Below are 13708 nucleotides of genomic sequence, written 5' to 3'. Positions count from 1 at the left end.
TTCCCCATGTCGGCCAGGATGTTCTCGATCTCCTGACCTTGTGATCTGCCCACCTTGGTTTCCCAAAGTGCTGGGATTACAGGCATGAGCCACCGTGCCCGGCCAATTTGTGGAATTTTGGCATACACTTTTGTTTTACATAATTGCATAAATTATATTTGTGAACCCCATCATATATATACATGAACATATACAAACATATTCCCGGACGGCAGATCTAATTAGTCTATTGTCACTGCTGTGTAAAACCCAGCTGTGAATTTTAAGAAGCGATGCTTATCATGATGCCCTGAGAGGAAAGTGGCTCAACTTTTCAAAGCGGGGGAAAAAAAAAAAGTCAAGGTAGTTCCAAAATCTGTTGTAACCAGAAGCCAAAGTAAAAACCAACAAACAGCAGGAGGGTGAGTTGAGTGTCATGGCCACAAATCTCCATTTATCTCACTTTGCACACCTCAGTAGCATTCCTAGGATTTTACTTTTTTCACTAAAGATGTGCTGTAATTCTCCACTTGAGAAAACCTGCACATATTCTCGGTGCTTGGCAAGTTTATGGGGTGGTGATTTTGAGATATGGGAGCATTATAAAGCAGGACATTTGCTAGTACTGTTGTCAGAATTGGGAGAACTTTTGACAATAGAGCTAAGGCCAGAAAACAATCCTATGAGGAAAAGAAGTTGAATCGATAGGCTCCTCTGCTTACATCACTCAAAAACACAGCGGTTTAAAATGACATATGTGATGCGGTTTTCCTGATTATAAAGCAATATCATACATTGGAGAATTTTAGAAAGCATATAAAAGTGTTTAAGGAAAAATGCTCTTCAAAAAACAGCACGATAGAATTCTTTCCAGAATTTTTCTGTAAATACACTTACTTGAGATTGGGGCTCATTCTCTCTGTTACAATTTTGTTTCAATCAGTTCTTTTCATAAGCCATCATAAGTATGCCCCATGCCACCAAAACCCAAAAATCTCACCATAATTTCAAATCAATAGGGATTTTTTCTTTCTTTTTTTGAGACGGAGTCTTGCTCTGTTGCCTAGGCCAGGGTGCAGTAGCACAATCTCAGCTCACTGCAACCTCTGCTTCCTAGGTTCAAGTGATTCTCCTGCCTCAACCTCCCAAGTAGCTGGGACTACAGGCGTGCACCACCACACCTGGCTAATTTTTTGTATTTTTAATGGAGACAGGGTTTCACCATGTTGGCCAGGCCGGTTTCAAACTCCTGACCTCAGGTGATCTGCCTGCCTTGGCCTCCCAAGTAGCTGGGACTACAGGCATGTGCCACCACGCCCGGCTAATTTTTTGTATTTTTAGTGGAGATGGGGTTTCACTATGTTGGCCAGGCTGGTCTCGAACTCCTGACCTCAGGTGATCCACCTGCCTCGGCCTCCCAAAGTGCTGGGATTAGTCATGAGCCACCGCACTCGGCCCAATAGGGATTTTGAAAAATGGCTTAATAGGTGGTGTCAGCACAATTTATTAACCAGTAGGAAGAAAAGAAAAGGCCGGGCGCCGTGGCTCACGCCTGTAATCCCAGCACTTTGGGAGGCTGAGGCAGGTGGATCACAAGCTCAGGAGATCGAGACCATCCTGGCCAACATGGTGAAACCCCATCTGTACTAAAAATACAAAAAATTAGCCAGCTGTGGTGGCATGTGCCTGTAGTCCCAGCTACTCGGGAGGCTGAGGCAGGAGAATTGCTTGAACCTGGGAGGTGGAGGTTGTGGTGAGCTGAGATCATGCCACTGCACTCCAACCTGGGTGACAGAGTGAGATTCTATCTCAACAACAACAACAACAACAACGACAAAAACTACAATACTACTACTTCTCTCCTTACTCCAAAATAAACTCTAGATTTTAAAAAATTTAAGTATTAATAAATGAAAACATAAAAGTAATAGAATCCAGCTTTAGAAGAATATTTATGATTTTGAAGTGAAGTCTTTTCTAAACATGCCACAAGACCAAAACTCATAAAGGTTAAAGTTGGACCATAAAATATTAACTTCTTTGTGGGAAAAAAAAAAAATGAGCCAAGCTGAAAGAAAAAAAATGACAAAAGAGGGGTAAAGATTTGCAGGCAATGGGTTACTATGCAAAGAATACTTACAGTCAAAATTAGTTAAATGACTTAAGGGGTCTGTTCCCAAAAGGTTAGCTACATGTTCAGTATGACATGGTTCAGCTTTATCAAAAAGAGAGAGCGAGAGACAACTAAAGAAATCAAAGAAAGACAACCAAGGAAATGCAAATCTGTGTTTGCTATCAGATTGCCAGCTTGTCAATGGTTGGTAATATTGATGGACCCAGTGTTGATGAGTGTGTTGGAAAATGGGCACAGTCATGGCTGCTCACATTTCACTGGCCAAAGCAGGTCCCATGACCACATTGAACCTTAAGTAAGAGGGAAAGTCCCATTTTATTATGTTCAGAGAGAGGGCCGGTGAGTTCATCAACAGCCCCAATGACTACCATACTGAGTGTTGGAATACTTAACGTGATTTTTTACTTTCACCTTTGTACCTTTCAGTACCGTTGATTTAGTTCTACAATTAACATATGCCTTAAAACAAAAAAGTTGGTGGGATGGTTTGGATATGTGGCCCCACTCAAATCTCATGTTGAATTGAAATCCCCAGTATTGAAGGTGGGGCCTCGGGGAAGGTGATTAGCTCATGGGGGTGGACTTCTTAGGAATGGTTTAGTAACATCCCCTTGGTGCTGTCCTTGTCATAGTGAGGGAGTGACTTCTCAAAGGATCTGGTCATTTAAAAGTGTGTGGCACCTCCTGTTCTTTCTCTTGCTCCTTCTTTCACCCTGTGATGTGCTGGGTCCCTCTTCGCATTCTGCCATGATTGGAAGTTTCCTGGGGTCTCCCCAGAAGCTGATCCTGCCATACTTCCTGTACAGGCTGCAGAACTGTGAGCCAATTAAACCTCTTTTCTTAATAATTTATCCAGTCTCAGGTATTTCCTTATAGCAATACAGGAATGGCCTAATACAGTTAGTAAAATAGCATTATAAAAATAATTTACCAGCTATTCAGAAGGCTGAGACAGGAGAATCGCTTGAACCCAGGAGGTGGAGGTTGCAGTGAGCTGAGATCGTGCCATTGCACTCCAGCCTGGGCGACAGAGCGAGACTTCATCTCAAAAAAAAAAAAAAAATTAAAATATTTCTATAATAACTCATTGTGTGACAGAATCATAATTTAGTAATCCGGTATCCTATCTCGGGCATTTGACCTTTTCCAAAGGTTTTGCCATTATACATAACACTATGACAAATATTGTATTGCAAAATAGCTTTACTTGCATTTCATTAAGATAGATTGCTATCAGCAGAATTAGCAGATGAAATGGCATCTATATTTTCTGACTCTCCTTTTCTTATCTTTCACACAACAAAACATAAACTTCGTGAAATAAAATGAAAGACAAGGGGAACCAGGAGACTGATATCTGGAAAAAATGCCTCATATGCTTCAGCAATCTGTAGTTTGTTTTTTTTTTTTAATTTTCCAGAGAATTGCAGTTTTACAAACTTTATGGGCAATTTTACAAGCGGTAGGGAAAGAGACAAATGAGACACAGCCCTTCATCTTAACCAAGAAATCAGAGCATATACCCAGAAGTCTGGCGACCTGAGCCCCTTTTATCAGCTCCTCTACTTTGGAAGCACATCTGTAACTTTGGGCCTCTTGCTTAAACTCCCCAAGCCTCAATTATTGACTGCAAAAGAGAGATTAAAATGCTCACCGCTCAGTGATGAAAAATAAATATTTTGGAGAGGTCTATTAAGGGCTAACTCTCAGGCAGGAATCGTTCCAGCTGCTTTTTGTGGTAATTTAATAATGTTGGTTTAAGAAACTGTTGCCAAGAATGGAGAAGGTTGTGAGTTCCACTGGACAGAAAAGAAAGAGAATCAATGCATCGATTAGAACACATTACTGTGTACGTTTCAGAACAACCTCTTTCTTACTTCCCACTCCCCTCCAAAGCCCAGGGAGCCAACCAGTGCTGGAAAAAAGGTTCTGAAAGGGACAAAGATAGACGCAAGATTTGCAAGTTTCCAAATTCGTCTTTGAGCAAGGATAGACCTCCTTCTTCCTAAATCACTGGTCTTCACTCACGCAATTTGGACTCCCAGGAAACAGTTTTGGTTGTTACACATGGGATGTAATGGAGGGCGTGACACTAGCATCTTTTGGTAGAGACCAAAGCTGCTGCCAAGTGTTCTATGATGCACAGAACAGTCCTCCCCCACACACCACATACAAAATCATCCAGTCCAAATTGTCAATAGTGTTGTGATTGAGAAATCCTATTCTACATTGATATAGTCTAAAATTTGATTCCATTTTTCTCTATTTAGCAATCTATTTTTCTCCAAATTTATACATCCATACTAATAACTTCATAATTTTATTTAGATGTCAAGGTTGACCATAGTTTTTCTTCTTTTTTAGAATTTTATGTTTTATATATATGTATTTTTTGAGACAGAGTCTCATTCTATTGCCTAGGCTGGAGGGTGATGGCATGATCTCGGCTCAATGCAACCTCCACCTCCAGGGTTCAAGTGATTCTCCTGCCTAAGCGCCCTGATTAGCTGGGATTACAGGCACCCACTACCATGCCCAGCTAGTTTTGGTATTTTTAGTAGAGACGGGGATTCACCACATTGGCCAGGTGGGTCTTGAACTCCTGACCTCAGATGATCCACCCCCCTCGGCCTCCCACAGTGCTAGGATTACAGGCATGAGCCACTGCGCCTGGGCCATAGTTTTTATTCTAATTTCTCATTGGTTCTAGCACTTAAGGCCTTTATTGGCACTGGCATTTTTAGCAAAATTTTAGAAGTAAAACAAAAACCAAGTGAAAAAATTTTTAAGTGATGCTTCGATTAATGAAAGGAGTTATCTTGTAGTTACAATGTATTTAGAAAACAATACCCATGGAAATTTTGCTTATACAAAACCATACAATTTGGACGAAGCTATCCCCAGATGAAAATTCTCTTTTAAAAGCTTTTATTATGTGACAAAAAAAGAGAGAAAAATATCAATAAGCCAAGGATTTCTCTTTAGATCTAGAAAAGGAGGAAAAAGAAAAAAAGCAAAATCCCAAAGGAAAAAATAACGATGACAAAATCAGAAATTATTAATTACAAAAATGAAATAAAATTATTAAATAAATCCAAATTACTTGTTCAAAAAGGCAATGACAATATGCAAGTTTCCCAAACCGAGAGGATCATAAGACAACCTCAGATGATTGGTAAAATTGAAGTTCCCGGTCTTCCTATCACCCCAAATTAAAATCCAGAACATTCGGGGAGAGGCCCTGAAATCTGTATTCTTAGCCAACACTCCAGGTGATTCTTAAAAATGGATATCCTTAGGAAACCCTGAATGTAGTCACTCTTTAGCAAGGCTAATTAAGAAAATAGGAGAAAAAGTCCAAATATGGAGCTTTACACATGCAAGGTGATTCAGAACTGCATTTATGGAAAAGATTTTAAAAGTATGAGAGAATGAAATGTCATCTATTACCGGAAAACCCTTCTACGCCTGCTCTGAGCTTTGCTGCCATTTACATTCTGATAATGGATATACTGAATCTCCTAAATTTGTTCTCCTTGTCACTTATTTATCTCTACATGCCTGTCACTTATTTGTCTCTTCACTTTTGCTTTCTTCATTAATCTCTGCAGACTTTTCCTCTGAGAATTTCAGGGAATCTCATCTAACCTTCTCTGCCTCCACCGACATTTTTTCTTTTAACTCACTAGTTGTACTTTTTGTCAGGACGCCCTTTTTTTCTGCTCTTGTGTCATTCTCTACTCACAGATACGGTATCCATTGAAAACACAGATTGAGAGCACGCCAAAGCTCTCCTCCTGCTTCCCGGAATAAGCCCATGTCATGCCCAGGAATTAGGGAGTCATGATAGGGATAGTATTTGCTCTGAGTTCCTAGACCAGTTTCTTCCAGAGCCATCATCACGGGGCTTTTCGATATCCTGTTGCTTTTCTTAGCTTGCTTAGCATGCCGAGGGGTTCTGATCTGTATCCAGGGAGCACCGGCAGTGAAAGTGGCTTCCGTCAGAGACCGGGCGAGATTGTGCAGGATCCTGCTGGAAGTGTCTCAACCCAGATTTACCATGCTTTTTACTTTGGCAGGTCAGAGGTTGTATTCTCTGCAAAAGGCTTCATAGCTGTACTGAGGCAGGCTGGGTCAGTGGCCACTTCTTTAGCGGCTGTGGAGCCTCTGGTTAGCAGCTGGTGGTGGCAGAGCCCACAGTGTTAGCTCACTCCCGCCTGTACTTGGAGACACTGTGATGAGGGCCTCCATGGACACCCTGCTCCGGTTGCAAGATCCAGGACACTTACTGGGAGGGAGAGTGGCTCCTCCTCGCTGCCATGCCATCACAACATCTCCAGGGACAGGCAGGGGCACTGTAACACTATGGGCGCTGCCACCCCTGGCTGCTAACCAGGGGCCCCACAACGGCTGGAGAATGTCCGGTGACCCAGCCTTCCTCGGAACAGCCATGAAGCCCTCGGCAGAGAAGATGACCTTGCCTCTTATCTCTGTAACATGGACCACAAGGTACAGATGGAGGTTGCGATTGCCTCCCCAGGCAGTGGGAGACACACACACCTCAACATGTCCCCATTCCTTTCTCTCCGTCTAATTTCCCTTACATGAACATTTTGCAAAACTCCCTTGAAGTCTCTGGCATGCTGTTGAAATGCACCCTCCCCGGTCTCCAGCGTTCACGTATGTTCTTCTCTTTTGGGTTCTGGATTTGACATTGGGATGGGGGAGGCATGTTAGAGGCATATGCTCCCTTCGCTATTTTAACTGAAAAGCTTACAGTGTTCTACTAAAAGGGAGTTTTCTTTTTCTTGCTAAAAGTGGAACCAAACAAGATAGACAGGGCACAAACGAGTATCTGAGGTGAGAAACAGCAGATGGCAAGGAAGCCAGCTTCCAAAGGTCTTGTGGCTCCACTGCAAGGGATGGCAGAAGGAGCCCAGGACAACTCAACCCTATCCCCTTTCAGATGGCGACCTCCCTTCTCTCCACTCCTCCAGGCGACTGCCCGCCTTTCTGCGAACAGCGCGGTGGGAGGACCACCTTTCCACAATTCGAGTCTTTAAAGCAGAAGCCTCCCTACTACGATTTCACTTTACAGGGTCGAGGTCTGATTTTCACAGGAAACTCATGTCACAGATGCTTTCCCTTCAACCCAGATCCAGTTATTGGAAACAAAGATGTACATGTCACACACACACAAAAACAAAAAACCAGAAAATAGTTCAAACAAAGGGACAGGAGAAAATGAAAATCTCTACCATTTGTCAAAGGGCCCATTAAGCTCATTATTTTCTGAAAGGCAATCTTTCGGCCGTCTTTTGTCAGTTCCAAGTTTAGAACCGCACATTCAGGATGTGAAGGTGGAAATGAAGCTAAGAGGGGCTTGACTGATGCTATTTTTAAGCCAGTCCACGTGTTCTCATGGGATGGGAGGGGAGATGCAAATATTCATTAGGAAAGGAGCACCTCATTGGCTGGAAGCTCTGCTTCTGTTGCCTCTAGCATTGGCACAGCTGGGAACCATCCCATAGCCCTCCCAGCCCCAGAACACCTCAGTGTCCATGGCTGGCTTCCTACTGTGGCTGCAGCTACTTCTGAACACCTGGCAGGGCTTCCCTGGCCTTACTACCTACAGTTCCAAGGGTCCTTGTTCAGTCCTCCCCTCTTCTCCATTCTTCAGCTTTTCCAAGGTTTCCACCTTTTGTGACATAGAAAAACGAAAAATGAGCTCATTGTAACCCACAGGGCTGGGTATTCTTGATCCCCTTGACTGGGTAAGCAAATCACTTTTGTTGGTTTTTCTAACCTGTTGGCCTCTGATACAAACAGCCCCTCTAGCAGTAGAGCTGGTGTTTGCAAGTGGGGCCCTGGAGCTGGAGTTCCTGGCTTTGAACACCTGCCCCACAATTTCCTGGTTGTATGACCCTAGAAAAGATAATTGGCTTCTCTAAGCCCCAGGATGATCAACATACTTACCCCAATAGAGTAATTGTGATGATCAGAAACTATTATTCATGGAATGCTGCCTAGAATGAATACTGTGCTCCAAAAATTCATGTGCACCTGAGATCTGTGAAGGTGACCTTATTTGGAAATAAGATATTTGCAGCTGTAATCAAGTTAAGAAGAGGTCATATTGGATTAGGGTAAAAAGAGGGAAATTGGGACACAGAGGCACACAGAGGGAAGATGGCTATATGGTAACGGAGACACAGATTGGAGTGACCCTATCATAAGTAGCTATTACTTAGGACCAAGTGAAAGAATGTCAAGAATTGCTGGCAACTACCAGAAGCTGGAAAGAGGCAAGGAAGGGTATTTCCTTAGAGTCCTTAAAAGAAGCACAGCCCTGCTTCCAGCCTCCAGAGCTGTGAGGCAATGTCTGTTGCTTAAACAGCCAAGTTTGTGGAATTTGTTACAAAAGCCTTAGCAAACTAATTGTAGATCCTTTCATATAATACCTGGTACATAGTAAGTGAACAATCAATATATAGGTGTTTTTTATTAGCCTATCAATGTGTCTAGACATAGTAGGTGTTCAATAAATGTTTATGGAATAAAATATGTAATGTTACTACATCTCCTTGAAGTGTATGTTAAAATATATTTCTAAATAAGTCTTTATGCAGAAAAAATTATAATATTAGGATATTTAGTGTTAACAGCTTTTAAACAATTTTAAACCTAAGATTAGCACAACAAGTAAATTATGGTATCTCCATATGGCAGAATTATATATATTCTGCAATAATTAAAAAGCGTTTGTGGCCGGGCATGGTGGCTCACACCTATAATCCCAGCACTTTGGGAGGCCAAGGCACATGGATCATGAGGCCGGGAGTTTGAGACCAACCTGGTCAACATGGTGAAACCCCGTCTCTACTAAAAATACAAAAAGTAGCCAGGCGTAGTGGTGCATGCCTGTAATCCCAGTTACTCAGGAGGTTGAGACAGGAGAATTGCTTGAACCCGGGAGGCGGAGATTGGGGTGAGCTGAGATCGTGCGACTGCACTCCAGCCTGGATGACAGAGCAAGACTCCATCTCAAAAAAAACAATTTGTAAGGATTTTAATATTATTAAATATTTTGAAATAAAATATATTATTTCAATGTAGAATTTTTTAGTATCATAGAAAATAAGTTATGATGAAGTTAAATGAAATAATAATATAACCCTATTAGGTTAATCTATATTAAAATATGCATTAAAAGGTTGGAGTAGTTACCTATAGGTCATTATAAGTGATTCTTTTTCTTTTTTTGTGTGCTCATTTTCATATACATTTGCTATAGTGAGTGTGTCTTACATTGATAATAAACAGAAATTTTACCTTTAAACAAAACCAATTCAGGTAGCAAAATATACATGTAATGTAACAGTATATACCTTCCCATTCTTCGTTATATTGTGCCATGGATTTTATAAACCAGAGTGATATGTGCTTGTGTGTCTAAAAACAGTATTTGCAAAATGAATTACTTTGGACCAAGTTTATATCTACAGCATGAAGAGTAATCATTTGTTGGCTTGAAATGGCATTGTATTTTGCAGAGAGCTATGTTCCTGTGAAATATTGACTGAGGCCCTGTCTCAGCTTGAAAATATAAAATGTGTGAAATCAATCAATCAATAAGTACTATTTTAATGATCATGATGTGCTTCTTATTGTACTAGGCACTGGTGGTTGAAAAGAAATTTAACCAGAGAGTTTTAGAGTACAAAGAAGCATTAATGATCACTCATTTCAACATTCTACCCAGAAAATGAATGTTCTCTATTATAAAGCTAGTTGGGCATTGTGATAAAGCATAACTTTGGTGGACTCCAATGGTGTATTCATGTTTTATGTGGTTCCCTCCCCTTGAATTTGCTCTGGCCCAGTGACCCTTTTTCAACCAACAGAATGTGGCAGAAGTGATGCTATGCCAGTTCTGGGCTTAAACCTTAATCAGGCCTCGAAACTGCTCTTCTGTCTGGATGAAGGTAGATATAACATAAGAACTACTGGTGACCATCATGCTCTGAGAAGCCAGCCTAACCATGTGCAGAGGCCACATGGAGGAAAACCGAGGCCGCCAGTCAACAGCCCTAGATGAATTTCCGGCTGCAATCAGCACTAACCTGCCAGCTATGAGTGAGGCCATCTTTGAAGTGGATCCCTCAGCCCCACTCAACCCACCCAGATGATGCCACATGAACTGCTCCTGCCAAGCCCTGCCCAGATTGCAGAATCATGAGAAAATAAATTTAAAAGACTTTGTTTAAGTCAGTAAGTTTAGGGTTAGTTTTTTTTTTGCACAGCAACAGATAACCAAAGTAGATATCTCGTCTCAGCTTAAACACTTTTAGGAACAGAAGACTCCATGCCTCATAAAGTAATCCATTCTGTTTCTTAATAGCAACAGTTATTAGAACACTGTTCTCTATATTTAACCAAAATCTGCCTTCCCGTCACTCACAACCTGTCTCTATGGTAAAGTCAGTCTGTGTGCCTGCCACATGGCAGCTCTTCCAGTTTTTTCAAAGAGTCGTGGTCTTTATTCCCCACACCTCCAGTTCCCATTGCACCCCGCACACCCAGGTTGCACATGGACAAGTCTTTTCTTTCTAGACATAAACATCTCCAACTCCCTCATGTCCTGATTCTTTCCCTACACAGCTCAAACTCTTATTAGTAAACCAGATGCTACCTAGAAACACATGTGGGACCCACATCACTGTATAATAAAGTGATACCATCTAAAAGTGTTCCAGAGCGAAGTCAAGCAATCTTCTCTACGCATCCAGTTTGTCTTGTGGCTGGTGGGTATGTGTGCACATACGTAAGGTTATTTTTGCTCTTGTTCTAAAATATTTCTGAGAGCATGGGAAATGGAATTACTCTGGTAGAACCACAAATTGAATAACTAGACCAGAATAAGTTATGGGCCTTGCATGTATCTGAGAGAAAATGGGTGGAATGTTCAATGTGGTCTCCCACAGCTGCAGAATGTGAGCCTTTCAGTGTTTTCTTTGCCTTTCAATACATGGCTGCTCGGAAATATTTTTCTCAGATATTTACTGACTAGGCTGAGCAAGGGGGTTGGGTTGATTGGAGGCAAGTATGGAAGCAAGGAGAAGAGCTAGGGGCTTGCTGAAAGGAAGGCTGAAGCAGGCTGAGAACCAGAATCACAGGCACAGGGAGGCCTAGGGCCTGGGTGTCCCAGTCCAGCCCTGGGGCATCCACAGAAACAGGGCCTGTGATGCTGCCTTCTGGAGGGGAAAACAAGCAGGGGGTGGGACTGTGTGAGCAATGGAAGTTAAAAACTAACACAAGAACAGAAAAGCAAATGCCACTTTTTCTCACTTATAAGTGCGAGCTAAACACTGAGTACACGTGAACACAGAGAAGGGAACAACAGACATCGGGGCCTACTGGAGGGTGGAGGGTGGGCAGAGGGTGAGGACTGATAAACTACTTATTGGGTACTATGTTTATCATCTGGGTAATGAAATAATCTGTACACCAAGCTCCTCCTACACGAAATGTACCCATATAACAAATCTGCACATGTACCCCCGAAACTAAAAAAATAGAAAAGGTACCCGAGGGATGAATGCAGAGCCTCGGCTGCTTGCCTATGATCTTCATAGACCCTTGGGGACTCACCCATGGATCTCCATGGACCCTCGGCTGCTCGCCCATGATCTCCATGGACCCTCAGCTACTCACCCATGGATCTCCACGGACCCTCGGCTGCTCACCCATGATCTCCATGGACCCTCGGCTACTCACCCATGGATCTCCATGGACCCTCGGCTGCTCACCCATGGATCTCCATGGACCCTCGGCTGCTCACCCATGGATCTCCATGGACCGCTGAGTCACCTACTTCAATCCATCGGTGTGCAGTTGGCAATGAGATTTTAAAGCCTCACCCCCAGGCTTTTCTCAGCTCCTGGCTTTTAGGTTCCAGTTCAGGGGACCGCAAGGATAGTCACAAGAGCAAAACAGCTGAAAAAAGAGGTGAGATAAATCTCAAAGGGGACCTGAACTTTATTCCTCCCCCTTATATCCAATCTGTGCCTGACAGCCATCCCTTGAGGCCTGGCACTGGCCTCAGAGGAAGCAGGAAACCCGACACCAGCCGTCACCCCAGTGCCGTCCCGGTGCAGTCACGCCGCAGCGGCTCCTTTACACCAGCACCAGACTCTCAGCTGAGTGCTGTTAGCCCAGTAGACAGATGAGGAGGCAAAGGCTCCGAAGGGACACGTGACTTGCTCATAGTGGCAGAGCCGGGTTTCAAAATCAAGCCTTTCTTTGCGCTGCACCACTGGGCTGCTCTGATCCGACGGCCGCTTCTGTGCTGTTTCAGAAGCTAAAGGTTTTGCCCAAGGCCTGCCAGGGGTGGCCTTTCCCTCAAGTCATCAAGGCCCCAGGAGGCCTTCAAGGCACCTTGGCTCTTTTGTGATTTAGTCACCTACATGGAGAAACTCACAAACCCTCCCCCAGGACACGGCCAAGGTCATAAGAAGGTCACCATGTAGAGAGCCTCAGTGCCTTGGCATTGGTGACCCAGGTCTGGCTCACAGCTGCGTTCATCCCTGGGTGGGACCGGTGCCCACGAGACTGAAGCCTTTGCCTCCATGGCTTCCAACTGGATTTGGTGTTGCCTGGGCTAGTCTCCCTCAGTCTTCTCCCCTTTGTTCCTGAGGCTCCAGGGCTCCCCAGTGGGTCTTCAGGTAAGATAATTTAATCCTTTGTTGTAAATGAAATAGGAGAAGAGATGGGCTCCATCAAGCAGCAGCTAGCCATTGTGGCTTGCATTATTTATGCGAAAGATACGAACATTTCTGCCTCTAATCCTAATGAGACGAGTTCGAGGGAGAACCCTGGGATTCATAAATTTGTCTACAGAGCAGAATTCATAATAAAGCCAAATGTGGGTGCAGAGTCAGGCATTTCTTTTGTGTGTGCAATTGTTACTTGAGAGACAAAAAGCTTCAGATGTCAGGGAAAAAGAAAGAGAAACTATTTAGAGATGAACAGATGCAAATGTAAATAGTTACTGGAAGATAAATGGAAGTGCCAGAGCCATAATGCATAGAAGGTTTCAGGGGGAAAATTACAGCTCAGATCCAAAGAGGATCAGATAAGATAGACGATAGTGCATGTAATTGTATTTTACTCTAATCCTCACTGGGAAAGAGACGGAGAAAGCTTGACTTCATGTCTCCCTCCCAGGGTCTTCAGTTTCCCTCCAGTAACACTCAATCTGGAGTTACTCCTTTGATGTTGATCCCCAAACAACTGTCCACTTTTCAGCCGTCCCATGAGCCTGCCCATCATGGCCCTCACCTGGACAGCTGTCGTCAGTCTTCTGGAGCTCTGCTGTTTACCCCCATCTGTTCCCGGGCTGCCAGGACCACCTGGCTGGACACATATCACATTCTACCTCTCTGGACTGCCTGTCTCCTTCACCTTGGGCCAGTTTTACATATCTGCTTTAACTCTCTCCCCCAACAAGCAGACATATATGTGTGCACATGCCCATCCACACAACACCCAGATACACACAACATCTGTATACACACACACAACATACACACACAC

The sequence above is a fragment of the Papio anubis genome, chromosome 10, assembly GCF_008728515.1.
Source record: "Papio anubis isolate 15944 chromosome 10, Panubis1.0, whole genome shotgun sequence".
Lineage (NCBI taxonomy): Eukaryota > Metazoa > Chordata > Mammalia > Primates > Cercopithecidae > Papio > Papio anubis.
The sequence above is the reverse complement of the archived record's forward strand: the minus strand, read 5'-3'. Positions refer to the sequence as shown.